Source organism: Bubalus kerabau, chromosome 21 (genome assembly GCF_029407905.1).
Source record: "Bubalus kerabau isolate K-KA32 ecotype Philippines breed swamp buffalo chromosome 21, PCC_UOA_SB_1v2, whole genome shotgun sequence".
NCBI lineage: Eukaryota > Metazoa > Chordata > Mammalia > Artiodactyla > Bovidae > Bubalus > Bubalus kerabau.
In genome coordinates, this window is record NC_073644.1 from 57320551 (window position 1) to 57340955 (window position 20405).

Consider the following 20405-nt stretch of genomic DNA (forward strand, 5'->3'; position numbering starts at 1 on the left):
GTATGGTTTCAGTGTGTTTGCCCTCTGATGCCCTCTTGTCTTACCTACCGTCTTACTTGGGTTTCTCTTACCTTGGGCGTGGGGTATCTCTTCACGGCTGCTCCAGCAAAGCACAGCCATTGCTCCTTACCTTGGACGAGGGCTATCTCCTCACCGCCGCCCTTCCTGACCTTCAACGTGGGATAGCTCCTCTAGGCCCATTGATGTGTAATATTCCATTTTATGAACACAAGTAGCTTTAGGTTTTTGTTGTTGTTCATTCACTCAGTCGAGCCCGACTCTTTGCGACCCCATGGACTGCAGCATGCCAGTCTTCCCTGACCTCCACTGTCTCCTGGAGTTTGCTCTAACTCATGTCCATTGAGTTGATGATGTTTAATTTTTTATGTTATTATTAATGAACATTTAAGTTGTTTTCAGTTTGCAGTTATTAATACTACAAGTAGCTCTTGTAAAAGACTTCTGGTGAACATGTTACAGAGTTCTGTGTGCTTGGTCACTCAGTTGTGTCCAACTCTTCGCAACCCCATGGACTGTAGCCCATCAGGCTCCTCTGTCCATGGGGATTCTCCAGGCAAGAACTGGAGTGGGTTGCCATGCCCTCCTCCAGGGAAATTACCTAACCCAGGGATTGAACCAAGGTCTCCCACATTGCAGGCAAATTCTTTACTGCCTGAGCTACCAGGGAAGCCCAAAGTTCTACAAATCATATATTTAAATCATATATCATATATATCTCTGCCCAAGTTTAGTTTTCCAAAATAGTCAAATCAATTTACACTTCCACTAGCAATAAACAAGCGTTTCATTTGCCCCACGCCCTCACCAACACCTGGTATTTGGTTTTATTCATACTCATAGATGCATAGTTGAAGCTCATTATGGTTTAATTTGCATTTCTTTGTTGGTTAGTGGGGTTGAGCAACTTTTCATGTTTACTGGATATTTGGATTTTTCTCTTTTTATAAAGTGCCTATTCAACTTTATGGCCCTTTTTTATATTTATTGATTTCAATGTTATTTTTATTATTATTACTGGAATTTTATGCACTTACATAACAAACTATCATCTTTATAAAGCAAGTTGGGGTATAAACAGACACAAATAAGTGAAAAATATAAAATAGATGCCAAATCCAAACTAACCATAAGCAAAGCATTAGGGACACAGGACTTAACTATTTAGTACTAATAAACACTAAGGGTGGAGAAGGCAATGGCACCCTACTCCAGTACTCTTGCCTGGAAAATCCCATGGATGGAGGAGCCTGGTAGGCTGCAGTCCATGGGGTCACTAAGAGTCGGACACAACTGAGTGACTTCACTTTCACTTTTCACTTTCATGCATTGGAGAAGGAAATGGCAACCCACTCCAGTGTTCTTGCCTGGAGAATCCCAGGGACAGAGGAGCCTAGTGGGCTGCCGTCTATGGGGTCGCACAGAGTCAGACACGACTGAAGTGACTTAGCAGCAGCAGCAGCAGCAAACACTAAGAGGAGGCTGGGAGGGTTAACTCCTACTTTGTAACAGCAGGATTTTTATGCAGAAACGACATAAGTGTCATGTTATTGTCAGTCTTCAGTGATCCTTTTTTTGCTCATTAAGCTTTAACTAGTCTGGTGGCTCAGTAGTAAAGAATCCTTTTGCAATACAGGAGACCCAGGTTCAATCCCTGGGTCGAGAAGATCCCCTGGAGAAAGAAATGGCAACCTACTCCAGTATTCTTGCCTGGGAAATTCCATGGACAGAGGAGCCTGGTAGGCTATAGACCTCAGGGTTGCAAAGAGTCGGACGCGAATGAGAGACTAAACTACCACAATTCACTGACAAAGTTCATGAAGCTTATTCTGAGTAAGTTAAGAACTGTTGGAACTGGGCAGTCCCAGATGACAGCTTCAGTTAGTAACAGCATTCTTATGTCCAGTATACTGTAGAATTTCACAGTGTAAATTGCTACACATTTAAAAATATTTATGTGCCAAAGGATAAATCAGTGGCAGTTACCTTTTTTTGGATTAAAATATTAACTTTAAAAAAAATATAGTCTGAATTTTTGACTACGTATTAGTCACTGTGTACAAAAATTGTCGTAAGTTATGGCTTTAGGGAAATGAATCATCCTAGAAATAGGATCACTGTAGTCATAAAAGAACATTATAGTTTTAATTTAATGGATAAATCAGCTAAGCTAAGGTATAGAATAGAATGCTTCGTGTTTTCAGGAAATAAAATATTTTTTAATGGTCAAAAACAATACTGAGGACTCAAGAAAATAGTTATTACATGGTTATTACATGGGTCTTAGAACCAACCATATTATACTTAAGTTATTACCACCTAACAGATTTTTTTTAAATCACAATATTTTGAAGAAAGAAATTTAATAAGAACTATTGAACAAAACTATCCATTAAAACTCAAACCTTTCCCTCTTGTCAGTACCAGGATAATCAGGGCAGATATTCAGTCAAAAGATGCAATTTTTAAAATTGTAGGCAGATATTAATTGAATGAAGAAATATGCATTAAACAGGGACACCTAAAAAGACAAAGTGGAGACAAAGTGTTTTATTTTGAGGATCAGCAAATAAATAGATGAGATAATTATTCTAGCTAGTGAAATCCAAAAGTGTGAATTTGAATTTTCAAGGTTAAAGCACATAAATGCTTGAGAGAATTTGATAGTCTACTTAGTATTTTTATCAGCTAGGTAAATCTCATCTCTTTTTAAAAATTAATTTATGTATTTTAATGGAGGCTAATTAATGTGAAGTCAAGTGGGCCTTAGAAAGCATCACTACGAACAAAGCTAGTGGAGGTGATAGAATTCCAGTTGAGCTATTCCAAATCCTGAAAGACGATGCTGTGAAAGTGCTGCACTCAATATGCCAGCAAATTGGGAAAACTCAGCAGTGGCCACAGGACTGGAAAAGGTCAGTTTTCATTCCAATCCCAAAGAAAGGCAACGCCAAAGAATGCTCAAACTACCGCACAATTGCACTTATCTCACACGCTAGTAAAGAAATGCTCAAAATTCTCCAAGCCAGGCTTCAGCAATACGTGAACCGTGAACTTCCTGATGTTCAAGCTGGTTTTAGAAAAGGCAGAGGAACCAGAGATCAAATTGCCAACATCCGCTGGATCATGGAAAAAGCAAGAGAGTTCCAGAAAAGCGTCTATTTCTGCTTTATGGACTATGCCAAAGCCTTTGACTGTGTGGATCACAATAAACTGTGGAAAATTCTGAAAGAGATGGGAATACCAGACCACCTGACCTGCCTCTTGAGAAACCTATATGCAGGTCAGGAAGCAACAGTTAGAACTGGACATGGAACAACAGACTGGTTCCAAATAGGAAAAGGAGTTCGTCAAGGCTGTATATTGTCACCCTGTTCATTTAACTTATATGCAGTGTACATCATGAGAAACGCTGGGCTGGAAGAAGCACAAGCAGGAATCAAGATTGCCGGGAGAAATATCAATCACCTCAGATATGCAGATGACACCACCCTTATGGCAGAAAGTGAAGAGGAACTCAAAAGCCTCTTGATGAAGGTGAAAGAGGAGAGTGAAAAAGTTGGCTTAAAGCTCAAGATTCAGAAAACGAAGATCATGGCATCCTGTCCCACCACTTCATGGGAAATAGACGGGGAAACAGTGGAAACAGTGTCAGACTTTATTTTTGGGGGCTCCAAAATCACTACAGATGGTGACTGCAGCCATGAAACTAAAAGACACTTACTCCTTGGAAGGAAAGTTATGACCAACCTAGACAGCATATTCGAAAGCAGAGACATTACTTTGCCAACAAAGGTTTGTCTAGTCAAGGCTATGGTTTTTCTAGTGGTCATGTATGGATGTGAGAGTTGGACTGTGAAGAAAGCTGAGCGCCGAAGAATTGATGCTTTTGAACTGTGGTGTTGGAGAAGACTCTTGAGAGTCCCTTGGACTGCAAGGAGATCCAACCATTCCATTCTAAAGGAGATCAGTCCTGGGTGTTCTTTGGAAGGAATGATGCTAAAGCTGAAACTCCAGTACTTTGGCCACCTCATGCGAAGAGTTGACTCATTGGAAAAGACTCTGATGCTGGGAGGGATTGGGGGCAGGAGGAGAAGGGGACGACAGAGGATGAGATGGCTGGATGGCATCACTGACCCAATGGACGTGAGTCTGAGTGAACTCCGGGAGTTGGTGATGGACAGGGAGGCCTGGCATGCTGCGATTCATGGGGTCACAAAGAGTCGGACACGACTGAGCGACTGAACTGAACTGAACTGAATTACTTTATAATATTGTAGTGGTTTTTGTCATACATTGAGTGTTTGTATTTATTAAATTTGAATATATAATCCCTTCCTTTCTTCAACTGGTTTATTGATATAATTAATTGTTTTTGTAAAACAGAAACTCAGCAGTAGAAATGAAACTATTCATAGTCTCTGTTAACAGTGTAAAATAAAGCATTATAATAACAAGCAGAGGTGTAAGCAGCAAGCCCTTTTGGAGTTACTCCGGGAAAGCAGATTTGGTAGTTACCTGTCTTAGCTGCTGCTTCTGCTGCTAAGTCGCTTCAGTCATGTCCAACTCTGTGCGACCCCATAGACGGCAGCCCACCAGGCTGCCCCATTCCTGGGATTCTCCAGGCAAGAATACTGGAGTGGGTTGCCATTTCCTTCTCCAATGCATGAAAGTGAAAAATGAAAGTGAAGTCGTTTAGTCGTGTCCGACTCTTAGCGACCCCATGGACTGCAGCCTACCAGGCTCTTCCATCCATGGGATTTTCCAAGCAGGAGTACTGGAGTAGGTTGCCATTGCCTTCTCCCTGTCTTAGCTAAAACCCCTCAATTGTACCAGTAAGAGTACTGGGAGGTCAGTAAGGGACTTCAAATGCTTTATGGCTCCATGGGGCGTATTGAAAGCAAGAAGCCAAAGTCAAATCAAAACTGGCTTGCATACAATAACAGCTGCTACTCCATAAATCACGGGGTCATTGAGTTATGAGGTCAGGGACTGTATTCAACTTTGAGATATTTTGTGAATTTCCAGTGTTATCAAAAGCCTGTATCTGTGTTCTTTTCTATCTGTAAATATATTTATCCCCAAATAACTGAGGAATGGTCATGTGTGGTTTTACATATTAAATTTTCCCTCTAACTTATTGGGTGGTTATTAACAATTGAATAAATTATTTAAGCAAATATTTCATTTTAATTCCTAACTGTAAAACAGAAGTATAAATGATAATAGTTTTGTCTTTACAGTGAAAGTCTCAAGGAGGAAGAAGAGATAGAAAACTTGTAACCACTTGCTATGAGTTGGAGAAAGCAGATTGCAAAGGGTGATGACCAACGTTAAAAGATCTTAGATAATCAAGTGCAAGTTGGGCCGTGCATTTTCTGATTGTTACAGATCCAGTTTAGTCACTAATGAGATGAGGCAAGGCTGAGGGTGCCCAGGAATAGCCAAGGCATTTCTGTGATTTATTTATCTTGTGTTAAGTAGTAGGAGAGTTGCCAATATGTTTACTTTTAATTGTAGCATAAGTTTATGATAACTAAAATGAGAGAATCAAAGTTTCTCTTTCTAATTTTCATTGAAAATAAAATACACACATTTGTATCATGCTGCCTGGAGGAGTTTCCTTAATTTGCTGTGGTTGCTTTTATCTCAGATCACATTCACTTTGAGAGTCTGATATACAGCTCTTTGAATCATTTTTACAAATCTATTTTTTGAACTTTTAATTTTTCAGTTATGAAAAATAAGATTTGATGAAATATATTAAAATCAGAATGGACAAGTGACTCTTCTCCATGCCGCCACTCCCACTTTTTGAGAAAATTTCCTCGCTAAGGATGTCAAGGTAGTGAACAAATACATTTATTTATTGACTCATTAAACAAACATTCATTCTTTGGACACATATACTATTGTCAGACATATGAAATTTTTATAAGCAGAATGAATTATCTTGAATCCCTCTGTTTCTGACATATAAAAATCAAAGAAGAATCACCACAGATGTCTTTTGGCCAACTATGGAGGGAAAGCCAAGCCTTTTGATTTAGAATGCTTGTTCATCTTACTTTATCCTGAACCTGGGAAGACTTTCCAGTCTATGATTTTACACACAGAAGCTTCCAAAATGGTTTCCCTACTAGGAGATGCCAAAGGTTCTATATAGCACACTGCTACAGATAGTTCTTTTATTATGAACCTCTTGGACATAAAGTATAAGAAACAAAAATGTTCTGTCTAAATCTGGATCAATTGGAGAGTCTTTCAGGTAATTCAGTAAATAATGATTTAGAGTCATCTATAAAGTTATGACCAACCTAGATAGCATATTCAAAAGCAGAGACATTACTTTGCCAACAAAGGTCCGTCTAGTCAAGGCTGTGGTTTTTCCTGTGGTCATGTATGGATGTGAGAGTTGGACTGTGAAGAAGGCTGAGCTCTGAAGAATTGATGCTTTTGAACTGTGGTGTTGGAGAAGACTCTTGAGAGTCCCTTGGACTGCAAGGAGATCCAACCAGTCCATTCTGAAGGAGATCAGCCCTGGGATTTCTTTGGAGGGAATGATGCTAAAGCTGAAACTCCAGTACTTTGGCCACCTCATGGGAAGAGTTGACTCGTTGGAAAAGACTCTGATGCTGGGAGGGATTGGGGGCAGGAGGAGAAAGGGACGACAGAGGATGAGATGGCTGGATGGCATCACTGACTCGATGGACGTGAGTCTGAGTGAACTTCGGGAGTTGGTGATGGACAGGGAGGCCTGGTGTGCTGCGATTCATGGGGTCGCGAAGAGTCAGACACGACTGAGCGACTGAACTGAACTGAACTGATCCAAGTATATTGGCTTCCCTGATGGCTCTAAAGAATCTGCCTGCAGTGCAGAAGACCTAGGTTAATCCCTGGGTTGGGAAGATTTCCTGGAAAAGAAAATGGCAGCCCACTCTGGTATTCTTGCCTAGAGAATCCCATGGACAGAGGAGCCTGGCGGGCTGCAGTCCCTGGGGTCACAAAGAGTTAGGCATGACTGAGCAACTAACACTTTCACATTTTCATCCAAGTATATCATGTAAGAAGCTATCTTAGAAACTGTGTCTATTTAATTGCATTAGTTGCAGTTGAAATCATCTGATTAAGTGTAGAGATGTTTATTGACATTCTTGAAGACCCATTCACCCTTGACACAGGTCATTGTAGAGAATCAAGTGGAGATGTGATAGGAATCACCTTTTTTGTATCTTTCCTAGTAATGACATGAATATCTATAATTCTTTCAGAGAAAAATTATCCAATTGGAAGTGTTCTCTATGGTTGCATTGCATAGTTTGAATATCTTCAAATTAGCTTTCTATCACATTTAACCTATTGGTTGGAGAAAAATGAGATAGATTTGAGTTCCTATTGAGCCCACTGTGAAGCTGAATTTGATTAAGGCATCAGCCCTGACTCCTATCTTTGAATTGCAGTGACTTTCTTATTACTCAGACATTAGAAATATCTCAGGGTTGACTTTCTGCTGTTCGGGAAAAGATCATGTTTCCCCAATATCACCTTGGGAAATTATAATAGCAACATGATCTTTTGGGAAAACATACAAAGAAGACATTTTGCATGGTATTTGCAGAGTTGTTCAGTGTCCTTCCGAAAGATCAAGGGTGAGTCTTTGAATTAAGGTAGGGCTTACTCTAGGTTTGAATTTCATCAAACTGAAAACAATTGCAAGCATTCTGAGCTAATCAAATTAGTACCTTTTATCCTGAACATCCATATTAACCAGCCATCCTGTTCTGAAACTGTTCCTTCCTCCCTGGTATAAGCACCTTTCGAATCCATTCCCATATGTATTTTTCACTTCTTTGCTTGTGTAAATTAACAAGCTTCATATTTCTTCTAGTTGTAAGATTCCTTTTTCCGGGTTTGATATTTTGTGGTCTCCGCTCCAGGGCATGCTGGCATAGAGCTAGAGTTATAAGTCTAAAAGCACTCGGTCACGCAATTAGAACAGCACCATTGGGACCACTTCACGTTACTGCATTCTACCCACATTCACATTCTCCCACACTGTCATGAGTGTCTGAGCCCTTTGGTTTTTATAGGGGGCTCTCACCAAGACATGAATCAAGACCCCACAAACAAAAAATGGGGTTTGAATGCTTTATAAGATGACTAATACTTACCACATTTTACAGACAGTGGCTTCCCAGGTAGCTCAAACAGTAAAGAACCTGCCTGCAATGCAGGAGACCTGTGTTCGATTCCTGGATCAGCAAGAGCTGCTGGAGAAGGGAATGCAGCCCACTCCAGTATTCTTGCCTGGAGAATCCCATGGACAGAGGAACCTGGTAGGCTACAGTCCATGGGCCGCAAAGAGTTGAACATGACTGAACAACTAACACTTTACTTTCACAGGCAGTGTAATGCAAGAAAAGGAGTTCTTATTAGCCGTGGTATCTTCATTCTGATCAAGTGTTCTTTAACCAGTTCTTTAAAAATATTGTCTCTCCTAAGACTTGCACTAAATATATGACTATAAAAATAAATTACTCACCATTTATTTAAAAAAATAAGTTGAATAGTTCTAACAAAACATGTATTTTATATGATACAGAGAATTTCTTCCATTCTCCCAATCTTCAGGAGTAATATGTATAGAAGTTGCACAGAATCAGGACCTATTTAGCAGTCATGGCGGTGATGCATATTTCAGGAGGTATTATATGGGCTAAGGTACCTACAGTTTTCATGCTATTTTGGAAACAGGAAATTTAAATATATCTTACAAATATGATAGAATTATTATAGGTATATAAACTGTTGCCATATTGATTACAAAAATGGATTAAATTATATTTCATGTAATTATAATTTAAGATCATTTAATGAAACAGCCTAGTTCTTAAAAATTTAGTTTTAAAAAGTAATAATTTATGGACAGGAGGGAAGTTGGGGGGGGGGTATAGCTGAATGACATTGTTGTACAGCAGAAACCAGTGCAACATTGTAAAACAGTTACATTCCAATTAAAAATAAATTTTAAAAAGTAATTATTTAACGTGGGCTTCTTGCATATCACCAAGTCTTCATTTGCTAATTATTATTTTTGCAAATTATCTCCTACTATCATCTATAATCAGACATAAGGCACATCATTTCCCAGATTGTGTCTTTAAAAAGATGTTTATCCTGTATTGGTGTCGCTCTAGATCTTTTATAATGGAATATTAATGAAAGAACTTTAATTTGATCAAAAATTATTTGGAGAAAAAGATATATTTACCTGCAATTACATCAATCAATGTCAGTTTGGAAGCTTGAACAGATTACCTGATAATTTGCTAAAAGGCCAGCAAATGAATCTAAGACAGATTAAATTATTCCTGGGTGTGTGGCGTCTCAGTTGAAATGTTTGCAGTTAAAAAGTAGCAAAAATTGTGAACAAGAACACTGTTTTTTGATATTTTGGGAAAATGACAGAATCACCCTATGGTCATCTACATTTACAGGGCAGGCTCATAGGACATTTTATTTTTTATCTCACTGTAAAGCTAGCTTTACACATATATACCTACACACTTCACATGTGCTTTTAAATGACCGTACCAACGTTCATATGTGCAATTATATATGTTGATATATGACTATATTTATGTGTATGTATATGTGTTGTCACTGTATTCTTTCCTGTCTTAGTTTTTTATCAATATGAATATTTCTCCTTAATCAATTTGAAAAATTGATAAAAGAGTTTTATCATTATAATTTTGCCCATAATTATAGCATTTTTTGTTTTTCGTCTATATGCAAACATTATTCATGAAACCATTTGGTCCCTTCCCACAGAATGTTTCTTTAACATAGAGAGAATTAGGCTAAGTTACATAATTACCATGTAAAGTTCCAGTGTATGTCCATTTCACATTTTAAGAAACTGAGGTCAAAATGAAATTAGCAGTGGGGAAGTTAAGACATCACCATAGAATAGATGCTATACATACATATAATTATGTGAACAGGTCCACTTTAATGCCTAAAATAGGTCTTGATGTGTTACACATTTAAAATAATTGCCAGTAGAAATTCATTCAGGTATATATATTCCTTGACATCATGTCTTTAAAAGTAGTTAGGAAAACTAGCATGACCTGGGAGTCCAGTCCTGTGAGTTTTAATCATACTGTGGGGCCTCCTCACCCTAGGGAGGGGTTGATTTTTATTTGTGATTAGAGAGACCTCATATGGACTGCAGGTCAGCAGAGGGTGGAGGCAAGCCTGAGCATGACTAGCTGGCAGAGCCTTCACTTCAGACCCAGAAGAGGGGTGAGTTAGGAAACCTCTGATCTCATCAGTGTGGACCTCTTATAAGACGATTTTGAAGTTACGAAAGGCAAACTAAGTCAGTGGCTCATGTCACCTAGGACGAGAGAGAAGAAACCAAATATATTTTTTGTTTAAAACTTTGAAATGTTCCTTTTCTCAGTGTAAGTGGAAAGTGAAGTCGCTCAGTCGTGTCCGACTCTTTGCGACCCCATGGACTGTAACCTACCACGCTCCTCTGTCCATGGGATTTCCCAGGTAAGAGTACTGGAGTGGGGTGCCATTTCCTTCTCCAGGGGATCTTCCTGACCCAGGGTCGAAGCCGGGTCTCCTGCATTGCAGGCAGACACTTTGCTGTCTGACCACCAGGGAAGCCGTATTTCAGTGTTCCTTTTCTCAGTGTACCTTACGTTTTTCCTTCAAGTTCTCCATTTCATCTCTAGAGCCTGATAGCCCTAAGGATCAGGCGCATGTTACTTAATAAATGTTTGCTGAGTCAATAAACGACTGTGCAAACCTCTCAAATCTACCTTCAGTCTGCACCCCAAATTCACTTTCTCCACCGCTCCTAGGCTATTATGCGAAAATATGTGAAAGTAATAATGAATTATGTTTCTCTATTGAACACATATCTTTTGTTTTCCTCTGTATATTTTAAAACACTTTAATATTATTTTTACTAAGGTAAAAACATCTCATAGTTTTTTAAAAAGGTGTTCAAATTCTTAAAAAAAATAGCACAGATTTCCAATTAAGTCCTAGTCTCAATCCCTACAGCAAAATTCTTGACTTTGACTCTTTTAGTGGATTTTTATTATATTTACTTGCGTATTTCTTAAAGGTTTGCTTATCCTGCCTTTCTTTGTTTAGCAATTTAACACACTGTTTATTGACTCTATGTATAATACTTGAGTATTTAGTTCTCTTGCACATATGTATACCATCTTTCCCTATAGTCACGCTTCACATGCAGTTATATCGTAGCTTATGTTTACTCTCTTGTTAGAGTTCCCATATTCTGATTATATTCACATCTGAATGAAATGCTGTATTATTATTACTTTTCTTTAGTCATAACCTTGTGTTTCTCCTGGAGTTATTAATATCCTTTTTCAATTTGTTTAGTATACTTTGTACCTAATATAAATTATTCATGCATGCATGCTAAGGTGCTTTAGGCAGGTCTAACTCTCTGCAACCCTGTGGACGGTAGCCCGCCAGACTCCTCTCTCCATGGGATTCTCCAGGGAAGGATACTGGAGTAGGGTGCCATGCCCTCCTCCAGGGCATCTTCCTGACCCAGGGATCAAACCTGTGTCTCCTGCATTGGCAGGCAGGTTCTTTACCACTAGCACCATCTGGGAAGCCCATAAATGACTCATAAATGCCCCCAAATGGTCTTTCAAACTGTAACAGAACAGTCTAATTACTTTAACAAACAACTCCAAAAGCTCTCATTGGCTTATCTCAGTGTGAGTTTACTTCTTGCTCATGCCATGGCCCAGAGGGTGATGGTTAGGGTTTCTATGCCACACAATCATTCAGAGCCTCAATTTCTTTCATCTCGGGGATTTAATGTCTTCTAGGGCTTCAGAGCTCTTCACTAGTCTTTATGTCTGGATACCAATAAGGAAAGAGAGAAACCATGGAGGATCTCACAGGTCATTTTATGGGAATGACCCGGAAGTGGTGTAGGTCACTACTGCCCACATGCCATTGGCTGGAACTCAGTTACATGCCTCCCTACTGGCAAAGGGCTAAGAATTGAAATCCAGTGGGATGCTCAGAAGAGAAAACCTGGAACTGGATGAACACTCTGCTACATGGACATTATCAAAAATGTTTCAAATGTACATGTCCATGAACTAATTATTTCCAGGAGACTTTGCCTCTGCTGTCCACTCTTCTGCTTCTATCCAGGCCTGTTGTTATGGAGAATTCATTTCACTCTCTCCTGTGTTGGGCCTTCATTTCCTGGGTTCCATCTCCTCTTTCTTGATTTATAAGCCTATTTTGGGGATCCTTCCTTAAACACAATAAAGGCATTATGTTTTTGGTTCTTTACATGTCTAAACATATTTTAATCACACTTGGCTAACATTTTGTATGGGTACACAATTTTCATTTCAAAATAGTTTCACTCATAAATTGTGAAGGCACTTAAAGAGTCTTCTGGATCCATTATTACTCTTGAGAAATCCAATACAATTTTTATTATTTTCCTTTGTATGTTATCTGCTTTATGTTTCTGGAAGATGTTTTTGTTCTTTTTATTCCTGGGCTGCTAATATCTCAGAATGACATATCTTGGTGTGTTTAATAGCTTAACAAATAATTATACTCCTGGACTGTCCATTTTATAATCCACCCATCTTTCAAATTTGTAAAATTTTTAGTGTATTTTGAATTTTGAATTTTTTTTTTAACTATGTTGAAGTCCACTTGTTTTTAATTCATTTTCTACAGGAGCAGAGTAAAAATGCATGTGTTCAGTTCATCTTGTTAAACCACAAAATACTCTAGTTTACTTTCACCAGAAAATAAACCTCAGTCTCCTGGAGGCTGAGTTGAGCAGATGGAGAGACTTATGTACAATTGGTTGATTGTACTGCGGTGGGGAAGTGAACTTTGGGTCCGGACATTCTGAATACAGACGTCTAACCAAATCCCTGTGTTCACCCCACCAGCTGGCCTCCTTCTCAGATGGTATTTTCGCCTCCTCGGCTTGAGCCTCTCAGGTTACACAAGGAGTTACTGCTTCTCATCCATCACCCCTCCTACAGGCAAGCAGTATACAACTCCTCCTCTTCCTGATCAGTTACCCAGCTTCCATCTGACTTCGATTTTTCCAAACTGTCTATTGCAGTTTATTTATCTCTTGATTTCTCTTCTCCTCTTTATCTGTCTTTATGATTTCATAGCATATAAAAGTGTATTTTGGATGCAGATCAGTTTTAAAGTCTTTATTGAATTTGTTAAATATTGTTTCTGTTTCATGTTTTTTGGCCGTGAGGCGTGTGGGATCTTAACTTCCCAACCAGGGATCGAATCCACACCTCCGGCATTGGAAGCCTTAACCCCTGGGCCTACAGGGAAGTCCTCCAAATGTGTTCATTCTTGTGTCAGAGGAGATTGGGGAGGGAGAGGTGTTTAACCATTTTAAACACTCAGGTACATTTATTTATCTCTTTACCTTAGTGCTGTATTTATTCAGTGATAAGCTTATTGAGAGAAACTATGTCTATTGAATTTGTGCTATGCAAACGCCAGGTGCAGAAAGGCTTTTTTTTTTTTTTTTTAATATCACAGGATGCTGTCACCTTGTTTTCATGGTTTTCCAGGGTTTTTTATTCTGCTCTGTCTTTGGTCAAAGTGGCCTTCATGAAGTGGCTGGGAACCATTTTGCTCATATTCTCCCACTGCCATCTCCTCCTTGGAACCCTCTTCCCACAGGGAAGGAAAGGTCCACCCTCTGGAGTAGCTGAAGAGCATGCCCGTGTAACACTAGCGCCTCGGAGCCTCGGAACTAGAAACACAGGACTTGTGTAGCAGGTGACTCCTAGAGAGTTGTCCCTGCAGGAGTTAGCCCTACGAGGCAGCTGACACACTTACCTTTTAGAGAAGGTGAGGGTGGCAAAGAGAGCAGATGGTAACTGTGTGTGTTAGACTTTCTCACGAGAGGCACTTTCCCCTTAAGCGGAAGGCAGGCAGCACGGTGTCCTGACTACTGTGAGCTTTGCCTTCCGGATCAGCAGATCTGGATCCTACATTCCTGGACCCTTGGGATTCTGGGCATGTTGTTGGGACTTTCTCAACCTGAGTTTCTTCATTCTTAAAAATGAGGACAATAAAAAATAATAGATGCCTTGTCTCTTTCAAAGCAACATTGTGAAAGTCCAGTGAGATGATCTATGGATAAAGGCACCATGAATGCTGTGGAATATGGGAAGTAACAGCTGGTAGGATTAAGTAAGTGAACACATAAACTAAGTGAAGAATACAGATCGCCATTTTATATCATGTACAGAGAATCATTTTAAATTAACGTGCTATGAAAAGAAGAATAAAGTCAAGGCTGTTTATGTATTTCTTTTCTCTCTCTCAGGCCCCATAGACACACACAGCAGTACAGATATTGCTGATGCAAAATAGATTATACTATAAAAATATATTCCCAGCATATATATTTGAAAATCTATAACCCGAACCTCCAATAATAGTTCCCAGTAGATCAGAATAGTATTTATAAATCAGACTTTACTTTGGGAGAAAGGAGCAGATAATTGTTACCAAAATAATGTGTAGGCAACAAAAGACGCTTACTCCTTGGAAGGAAAGTTATGACCAACCTAGATAGCATATTCAAAAGCAGAGACATTACTTTGCCAACAAAGGTCTGTCTAGTCAAGGCTATGGTTTTTCCAGTGGTCATGTATGGATGTGAGAGTTGGACTATAAAGAAAGCTGAGCGCCGAAGAATTGATGCTTTTGAACTGTGGTGTTGGAGAAGACTCTTGAGAGTCCCTTGGACTGCAAGGAGATCCAACCAGTCCATTCTGAAGGAGATCAGCCCTGGGATTTCTTTGGAAGGAATGATGCTAAAGCTGAAACTCCAGTACTTTGGCCACCTCATGCGAAGAGTTGACTCATTGGAAAAGACTCTGATGCTGGGAGGGATTGGGGGCAGGAGGAGAAGGGGATGACAGAGGATGAGATGGCTGGATGGCATCATGGACTCGATGGATGTGAGTTTGAGTGAACTCTGGGAGTTGGTGATGGACAGGGAGGCCTGGCGTGCTGCAATTCATGGGATCGCAAAGAGTTGGACACTACTGAGCAACTGAACTGAACTGAACTGAACACCCTTAAAGACTTTACTATAACACTGGTCTATGTGCTTTGCTGATCTGAACTCATTTACTGACAATAACCCTACAAAGGCATTTTATTCTCCCCACTTTCAAGATAAGAACACTGAGGCACAGAAAATAGAGCTTCTCCCGAATTTTCTTAGTAGAATAGACAGTTTCCTGTGAAACCACATGTTTTCTCCAACACTGCTCTTCTCTGCTGCTTTGCTATGGTTTGCTTGCATTTGGTTTGGGTTTTAGGTTCTTTTGTTTTAAACTCCTCTGGCAGCGCTTCTCCCACGATGATCCATTGCTGATACTGTCAGTGCCTCTCCCGTTGTCTCTAAGGCACTCTGTCAGAACTGGTCAAACAGTGAACACTTAAGCAATCACCTCACTGTTCACCAACATGTATGCAAGCAACACATTTGGAACTTTTTCACTTTCTTCACAGTGGGGAAAAATAAGTCAATTGCTATTGTATGTCTTCAACCCTGGGCTCTTACCATAAGTCTAAACACCAAAGATGTCTTAGTCTGTCTGAGATGTGATCTCAAGAGAGCCAGCCAGGATCGTGGGTGTGGCCAGATCAGATCAAATCAGTCACTCAGTCATGTCCGACTCTCCATGAATCACAGCACATCAGGCCTCCCTGTCCATAACCAACTCCCAGAGTTCACTCAGACTCACGTCCATCAAGTCAGTGATGCCATTCAGCCATCTCATCCTCTGTCGTCCACTTCTCCTCTTGCCCCCAATCCCTCCCAGCATCAGAGTCTTTTCCAATGAGTCAACTCTTCGCATGAGGTGGCCAAAGTACTGGAGTTTCAGCTTTCGTATCATTCCTTCCAAAGAAATCCCAGGGCTGATCTCCTTCAGAATGGACTGGTTGGATCTCCTTGCAGTCCAAGAGACTCTCAAGAGTCTTCTCCAACACCACAGTTCAAAAGCATCAATTCTTCGTCGCTCAGGTTTCTTCACAGTCCAACTCTCACATCCATACATGACCACAGGAAAAACCATAGCCTTGACTAGATGGACCTTTGTTATGCAAAGTAATGTCTCTGCTTTTGAATATGCTATCTAGGTTGGTCATAACGTTCCTTCCAAGGAGTAAGCGTCTTTTAATTTCATGGCTGCAGTCACCATCTGCAGTGATTTGGGAGCCCAGAAAAATAAAGTCTGACAGTGTTTCCACTGTTTCCCCATCTATTTCCCATGAAGTGATGGGACCAGATGCCATGATCTTTGTTTTCTGAATGTTGAGCTTTAAGCCCACTTTTTCACTCTCCATTTTCACTTTCATCAAGAGGCTTTTGAGTTCCTCTTCACTTTCTGCCATAAGGGTGGTGTCATCTGCATATCTGAGGTTATTGATATTTCTCCCGGAAATCTTGATTCCAGCTTGTGTTTCTTCCAGTCCAGCGTTTCTCATGATGTACTCTGCATAGAAGTTAAATAAACAGGGTGACAATATACAGCCTTGACGAACTCCTTTTCCTATTTGGAACCAGTCTGTTGTTCCATGTCCAGTTCTAACTGTTGCTTCCTGATCTGCATACAAATTTCTCAAGAGACAGATCAGGTGGTCTGGTATTCCCATCTCTTTCAGAATTTCCCACAGTTTATTGTGATTCACACAGTCAAAGGCTTTGGCATAGTCCATAAAGCAGAAATAGATGCTTTTCTGGAACTCTCTTGCTTTTTCCATGATCCAGAGGATGTTGGCAATTGGATCTCTGGTTCCTCTGCCTTTTCTAAAACCAGCTTGAACATCAGGAAGTTCACGGTTCACATATTGCTGAAGCCTGGCTTGGAGAATTTTGAGCATTACTTTACTAGCGTGTGAGATGAGTGAAATTGTGCGGTAGTTTGAGCAGTCTTTGGCATTGCCTTTCTTTGGGATTGGAACGAAAACTGACCTTTTCCAGTCCTGTGGCCACTGCTGAGTTTTCCCAATTTGCTGGCATATTGAGTGCAGCACTTTCACAGCATCATCTTTCAGGATTTGGAATAGCTCAACTGGAATTCTATCACCTCCACTAGCTTTGTTTGTAGTGATGCTTTCTAAGGCCCACTTGACTTCACATTCCAGGATGTCTGGCTCTAGGTCAGTGATCACACCATCGTGATTATCTGGGTCGTGAAGATCTTTTTTGTACAGTTCTTCTGTGTATTCTTGCCATCTCTTCTTAATATCTTCTGCTTCTGTTAGGTCCATACCATTTCTGTCCTTTATCGAGCTCATCTTTGCATGAAATGTTCCTTTGGTATCTCTGATTTTCTTGAAGAGATCCCTATCTTTCCCATTCTGTTGTTTTCCTCTATTTCTTTGCATTGATCGCTGAAAAAGACTTTCTTATCTCTTCTTGCTATTTTTTGGAACTCTGCATTCAGATGTTTGTATCTTTCCTTTTCTGCTTTGCTTTTTGCTTCTCTTCTTTTCACAGCTATTTGTAAGGCCTCCCCAGACAGCCATTTTGCTTTTTTGCATTTCTTTTCCACGGGGATGGTCTTGATCCCTGTCTCCTGTACAATGTCACGAACCTCAGTCCATAGTTCATCAGGCACTCTATCTATCAGATCTAGTTCCTTAAATCTATTTCTCACTTCCACTGTATAATCATAAGGGATTTGATTTAGGTCATACCTGAATGGTCTAGTGGTTTTCCCTACTTTCTTCAATTTAAGTCTGAATTTGGCAATAAGGAGTTCACGGTCTGAGCCACAGTCAGCTCCTGGTCTTGTTTTTGCTGACTGTATAGAGCTTCTCCATCTTTGGCTGCAAAGAATATAATCAATCTGATTTCGGTGTTGACCATCTGGTGATGTCCATGTGTAGAGTCTTCTGTGTTGTTGGAAGAGGGTGTTTGTTATGACCAGTGCATTTTCTTGGCAAAACTCTATTAGTCTCTGCCCTGCTTCATTCCGTATTCCAAGGCCAAATTTGCCTGTTACTCCAGGTGTTTTGCTTAATAAAGATGTGTTCAGTGAGTGTGTGTGCTGCCTGGTTTCCTCTGACCTCATAGACAGGACCCCTGTTGACTCAGCTGCAGATCTCGGAAATGACTGTAGGAGGCAAAGGTGAGGGCAGCACATCCTGGTGAATAGATTCCTATGAACAGACCCTAACTTTTAAAACACGGATTTCCTTCTGAGACCTTTTATTTCCGGAGGCCCTTCTCCCCTCTCCACCGGCAACTCCTTGGTCTCTAGTTAACGAAGACCTCCACTCCCAGAGGAGAAAATGCAGTGCCCTGGAAGCCGTTTTCACAGTGCCCAGGGGCTCTTTGGAAAAGAGAAATCCAAGAAAACATCGAAAAATCCAGGACTCAAAATGAGCTGGCTGCTGGGGCTTGGAGACCCACAGAGCCGAGAACTCGGAGCAGAAACCGAGCGCCTTTGAGTCACCAGCAAGATTAGCCGGAGGTGCGCCCCGCACGTCCGCCTTAGGACTGGGAGACACGCCTTCGTCACACACGAGCCCTGCAGATCCCGGGGCTCGGCGGACTCGGGGGTGGTGCTTCCAGTCCTGCAGCTTGCTGTCCCGACGGGCAGGGGCTAGGGACCCGCCGGCTGTTAGAGCGATCCAGAGCCACAGGTTGGGGGGAAAAAAAATCGGAGCGGTGCCCGGGACCGTCGCCCTGGAAGGCAGACCCCGGGCCGCGGCTGGTGTCCAGGAGTTCCAGGGCTTGGGGAAGGGGGAAGGAAACCTCTGAAACCCGACACCTCTCGCCAAGGAAAACTTCGCAGGCTGGTGAGTTGGGGCGGCCAGCCGGGCTGTTATTGCTGGAATGTGTTCCCACCCACTCGGGGGGTTTGCCGAGCGGCTCGCCTGCGAAAAGGAAGTGAGACGTGGATGGGGAGATGTAGGCCGGTGGCGAGGGACCCCGGATCTGGAGCGGGGTTCGGGGTGTGAGCGCCTTGGATCGGCGGCTTCCACCCGGGATTCTGGTGCAGGCGTGGTGGGGGCGCGGATGTCTCAGAAAACTGGCTGGTGTCTGTCTTTGTTTTGGTCCTCGCCGATCAAACAGCTGGTTGGGATTTTAAAAAAAGAACCTGGCTTAGCAATGTCAGTTTCCTTCCATCTGTATCTCAAAGACAACCGAAATAACAATTCTTCATCATCATCGTGTGTTTCGAGGTTCATTTAAGGAGAAGTCGTTTCGTGAGGTGAGACAAGGGATTGTCCGTCCTCAGGTGAAACAGCCCCAGAGAAATCAAGAGTCTGTCTGATAGTTTTTTTTTTTTTTTAAACCTGTTCTTTCAGAATTGTGATCCGGGTATTGCAGTCCTAGAAGGGTGTGTACACGTGTGTTTGTTCAACTGGTCATAATAAATGAGCTTCCAAGAGTTTCCAACTCCCTACAACATTATCTCATTATCTGAAAGCTATTGAATCAGGTGGAATGTCCCTAAGCAGAAGCTGGAGCCTCTGTCCCTAGGAAAAGGCTGAGTTTGGTCAAAGTCATCAGACTTGCTACTAGCTGTTACACACTGCTTAACATTGTTACTGCTTTTTATTTCGAGACCTAAAATTAAGGATATGTATGATTCCAGTTGTGTATCTGCTGCTGCTGCTGCTAAGTCGCTTCAGTCGTGTCCAACTCTGTGCGACCTCATAGACGGCAGCCCACCAGGCTCCCCCGTCCCTGGGATTCTCCAGGCAAGAACACTGGAGTGGGTTGCCATTTCCTTCTCCAATGCATGAAAGTGAAAAGGGAAAGGGAAGTCGCTCAGTCGTATCCGACTCTTAGCGACCCCATGGACTGCAGCCTTCGAGGCTCTGAGTTCTTAGCAACAAAATTATTATTGAACATAATAATAATTATAGATTTTTAGTCTGTTTCAAAGATGTACTGTTCTTAATATTCAGTTACATTCATACATCTTCAGTAATATTATAGATAAACATATATCTATATATATGTTTTATGTGCATCGTTATAGAGTTCTAAATTTGAAGTTAACAGAAAAGTTAACTTCAGCAGAATAGCCTCAGGCATTTCAGTTTATTGAATTTTCAAGCTACTGTAAAGTCCAAATTGTAGTAAGAAGTGAGAGCCATACCTACCTTGTGCTGTTCCCCCATATACTTATTTTTCACAGTTTCCTATCATTAATCCTCTACCTGGAGGGAATCAGTCCTTCTTGAAGGCAAGAAGGGACTTTAGGAATGACCAAAACAAGGTAATCTTGGCAGATAGTTTAATGTTAAGGAGGCTTTTC

The 20405-nt window shown here is 41.0% G+C and overlaps 1 protein-coding gene across 1 annotated transcript in view; it reads left to right on the forward strand.

Moving 5' to 3' along the window:
- Positions 1 to 18766: 18766 nt before the first annotated feature.
- Positions 18767 to 20405, forward strand: part of RAB27B (RAB27B, member RAS oncogene family) — a 66276-nt gene continuing 64637 nt past the window's right edge. The window contains exon 1 of the mRNA XM_055559023.1: positions 18767 to 18933. The gene's annotated coding sequence lies outside the window, so the exon portion shown is untranslated. The remainder of the gene's footprint in view (positions 18934 to 20405) is intronic.